The sequence below is a fragment of the Lipotes vexillifer genome, unplaced genomic scaffold (assembly GCF_000442215.2).
Source record: "Lipotes vexillifer unplaced genomic scaffold, Lipotes_vexillifer_v1.1 scaffold71, whole genome shotgun sequence".
Taxonomy (NCBI): Eukaryota; Metazoa; Chordata; class Mammalia; order Artiodactyla; family Lipotidae; genus Lipotes; species Lipotes vexillifer.
In genome coordinates this window covers 5,226,300-5,231,242 of record NW_006793703.1, presented here as the reverse complement: position 1 = coordinate 5,231,242, position 4,943 = coordinate 5,226,300, and positions in this window count along the sequence as shown.

Here is a 4,943-nt window from a genome sequence, read left to right as displayed (position 1 = left end):
TGGGGCACGAACCCGTGTCCCCTGCATCGGCAGGCGGACTCTCAACCACTGCACCACCAGGGAAGCCCAGTCATAATTTTTAGCTCAAAACATACATTCATCATTGTTCCTCTTTTATTTAACTATTTATAATTTATTTTTAAAAGCATGTTTATTTATTTTAAATTTTAATTAATTTATTTATTTTTGGCTGCGTTGGGTCTTCGTTGCTGCACACGGGCTTTCTCTACTTGCGTCGAGCGGGGTTACTCTCCGTTGCGGTGCACGGGCTTCTCATTGCGGTGGCTTCTCTTGTTGCGGAGCACGGGCTCTAGGTGCGCGGGCTTCATTAGTTGTGGATCGTGGGCTCAGTAGTCGTGGCTCGCGGGCTCTAGAGTGCAGGCTCAGTAGCTGTGGCGCACGGGCTTTGTTGCTCTGCAGCATGTGGGATCTTCCCGGACCAGGGCTCGAACCCGTGTCCCCTGCATTGGCAGGCAGATTCTTGACCTTTGCAACACCAGGGAAGGCCCAGCATGTTTATTTATAGTTTATCATCTTTATTAAGGCATAAATTCCTGTGGCTCACCACCAACATGAAAACAGAACCTTGATGATGGTGTGCCTCTCTGTGGCCACCTGGGCCCCAGCCTGCCTCCCCCATTCCTGGTCACCACCATCTTGAATTCCCTGTTCTGCTTCTCTTTTGATTACATATTTATATTTGAGTTGTCTTTACCTTATAAAAAGTTATTGCTGTAAGCACTATATTGCTAAGCTTCATTCGCATTGTAAGAGGCTGTAGTTCATTTATTTTTGTATAACATTCCATGTGACTTTACCACAGTCTATCCACTCTCCTGTCAATGCGTATTTGGGCTGTTTCCAGGTTTTCCCAGGGCACAGTGCTGTGAGGATCATTCTTGTACGTATCTCCTGGTGTACATGGACAAGAGTCCATATCTCATGGTATACATGGACACGAGTATCTCTTGAACATATACTGAAGAGTGGAATTGCTGGGTCATGGCATGAAACTACAAGTTTACAAAAAAGGCCATACTGTTTCTCAAAGAACAAATGAAAGTAGATAAATAGGAACAATTAAAATTAAGATTAAACATCTGTAAATATTACTCAAGGCTTCATTTATGTTATCTTCATCTGACATAATTGTTGACTTATTCTCTATATCGTTAAATTCTATACTCCAAGTTTCACTTAAGATTCACTTCCCCCATGTAGCCTTTTCTATGTGACCTATTCTACAATGTTTTTCCCTGTTGAATTTTCTCAGTAAATGTATAAGCTATACTATCCCATAATTTCTTTGCTTTTACAGTACCTTGCAATTAGTCTCTAGGTCACTGTTACATACATTTTCATCCTAACATGAGCTGTAATTTTAAAAACTTGAATAACATGTCTCAGCTCCATCATATTAATAGCTACTCCTCAGTTAAAAACTGGCAAAGGAGAGTATAATTTTATGTATACAGAGGAAATTAAAAATAGAAGGACATGTATAATTATTTAGCTGTACATAGTAGGAAAGACCTGTACATACTTAGAGATGCAATAAGATTCCCTTGAAATTTTTTTTTTCCCTTGAAATTTTTATTAAGCATTTGGTTATGTCTAAGTTATGGTGCAAAAACCTAATTCAGAACTCTGCCAACAATCAGAGATCCCTGAAAATCCAGGGGTTTTTTTTTTCCCCGTAAGGGAGTTCATTTACACAGATGGACTGAATTTTCCATCTGGTTGTGTTTCCCCCTTTGCTTTGGTTGGTGCGAAGCTTGAAAGTGAATTTCTGGCCCATCTTTGGTAATTCCGGTATGTACTTTTGTGTATGAACTTTGCTCTTCCTTCTATCTGTTAAGTTTTCTTGTATATATACTTGGTAACTCATCTCAAATTGTTTCTGGAACACAGTGAAATATAAGTAACTGACCAAATAAATACATGAATACATGAATCAATATACAAAAAATGGTGACTTGAATTAGATCAAATGCACCCGTAGTTTATGGTATGGATGCTCACGTCTGCGCTTCCCACCATCCTCTTCCCTGATGTTCACCTAGCAGGGTTAATTCTTCCTATATCTGAGGTTTGTAAACTGTGTTGCCTTGAGGGGCAGCCTGAGTGGTGGACATGCTGCATCTGCTTCCCTTTGCCCTGACCACCAGGACAGTCCCTATTGTACTTGGCATCTAGACTTTATTTAAAGAGAGGGTTTTGATGCAAAAGAGTGCAAACTTGTCTATATACTATACATTCAATATGCACACATCAGCTGATTGTATTCACCTATTGTTTTATTGTGTGCGTCTCATATCTTCACATGTTCCTACAGTCCAGAGTTGAGGTATGTTATGGGCAATCATCAGGTCTCTAGCTCTGCTTCTCTGAGAGCATCTCTGAATAGAAGACTGTTTGAACGTTATCATAAAATACATTTAAACCTGAGAAGTATTTTATAGGCTGAAGAAGAGAGATGACTATCTACCTAAGTCATATTGAGGAAGTCATAAATACAGGAACTAGTAAATCACTAATTCATTTTGCCATTAGAAAGTAAATATAACTGTTGTGATTTAATGCCCACTTGCTTGCAACTTTTTAAGTGTATCAAGCCACAAAGAAGGAAACCAGTCCTTTGGCGTCTGTGTACTTAGATATATGTTGCATGTGCTACACACATGGCAGAAGCCTGGACATCTTGCTGGCTGTTGAGTTCCAGGATCCATTCTGGTTGCTTCTCCAAAATGAGGCAGGGGGTGTCCCATATGTATGGATACAAACATTCCCACTGCCTTATTTTATCTCTCAATAGCTTCTCCCTATTGAGAAAACAGTCACACGTTACTGTGTTTAGTTGTGTATACTTCTGTTAGACTGGGTTATCTATCAGGACTGTGCGTTATTTCTCTTTGCATCCCTAGCACCTAAGATATGCTTGGCACACTATAAAACAACAATTAGATGGGAACCAGAATATATGAGGTCAGGTCTCACAAGTCCCCTGCTCTACCAGTTACTGTGTGTTTAATTATTCAGTCAACAAGTATTTGGGAGCTTTCTACATATGAGGCGATATACCATGCACTGGTCAAACAACTTCTGGAATGGGCTGTAACACAGTAAAGAGCCAAACCTAATATGATTGAGCAGGAACCACAGGCCGTAGCGGGCAAGGCTTCTTAGGGGATATCTACTTTCCTCTCAAGAAGAATAACTTGTGAAGCCCAAAACTTTGTGCTCCTCCTTTGGTCTGGGGTCAGGAAAGAAAGGAGAGAAGGCACATGACACACCCAGGGCCTGCACTCACACTCAACAGAATACTATAAATAACCAAATAATAAGCTTTAATTTGAATATGTTACAGTGGAATATAATAATTCTTTTGAAGTACAAAAGTAATTTAAAAATATTTTTCCATTTGCAAGAATATCTGCTACAGATTATGAAGAGTACACTGATGCTATGAACTGTACACATTACACTACATGCTAAGCCTGGACCTCCCCCTCTCCATGCAACACTACTCTGTAATCTTGAGGCCCACCAAGATGTTTCAGAAGTAGCTATCCTTAGTAACAGAATTGGAAAGTATCTCTCTTACACTAGTCTTTATGTTTTTTTTGTCTCAATTCTACAGATTAAAAACTTTTTAAAAAGTTAATCTAAAATTCTGGGAATTGCTATTTTTGGAATATCTTTTTTTCCCCAAAAGACAGGAAAATGGCAGGGAGAAGCTAGAGTGTTAAGCTCAACAAGAGCTCATTTAAAAGTAAATCACCATCAGTGTTTTCCAAGTTAGGAAATATGAAAATAATAGCAATTAACTGGAAGACAAATTTCATTGCAAAGAACCACTGAAAAGTTTCGTGTGTCTTTTTCTACTATTATGTTTCCTAATATTTTAAGTGAGGTAAGGATCGCAAGGATTCTAAAGATTATAGCAGGTTCTGTCCAGATCTGACCTACCTTGTAACTTAGATACTGAGAACCAATTCTTGAAAAAACAGAAACAACATAATAAGGAACAGAAGCTTTGGCATATGAAAAATGATATAACCTTGTTTTATAAAATTCAGTTTTTCAGGTCAGTTTATTTATCTATTTATTATTATTTTTTTTTTTGCGGTACGCGGGCCTCTCACTGCTGCGGCCCCTCCCGCCGCGGAGCACAGGCTCCGGACCCGCAGGCTCAGCAGCCATGGCTCACGGGCCCAGCCACTCTGCGGGATGTGGGATCTTCCCGGACCGGGGCACGAACCCGTGTCTCCTGCATCGGCAGGTGGACTCTCAACCACTGCGCCACCAGAGAAGCCCCAGGTCAGTTTATTTTGATTTGTGCTCTGAACTGATTAGATCTGGGTCTAAATAAAAGACTGGAAAACTGGTCATCTTCCTGAGCAGAGCTGGAAGAACCCCTTGCAACTGTCCAGAAGGCAAAGGCTCTCTGTCATCACAGACCTTCTTTCCTTAGCTGCTCCGACTCCTGCCATGTTCCCATCTCCATTCTATATAAATTCTTCATCCACAGTGGATGATGGGGGTATAGGTGGAAAAACTGACACTATTCTTCTTTAGTGCTTCAAGGAATTACGACTTTCAGTTCCCATGCTGGATAGGGATGGCTCTGCACTTTCTATAACTGTAATACTGGTACCTTAAACTAACAGAAAAAAATTATGTAATATAGAAACAAAGTTAATCTGGTACATAAAACATGTAGGTCTATCTTCTGAAAATAGGTCGTGAGCCTAAAAATGCTCAGTTGTGTAATGGGTTTATATTGCGAGAACTCGGAAACATTGGGCTAGGATACGACTTAGGACAGAGTCCAGCCATTAGGAAATCCCTCAAAGGGCTCTACATGATCCATATTCTTTTAACATTACATTAATAAATAAAATAATCTTTGTAGCCCTACTTTCAAAAATTGATGTTTATTC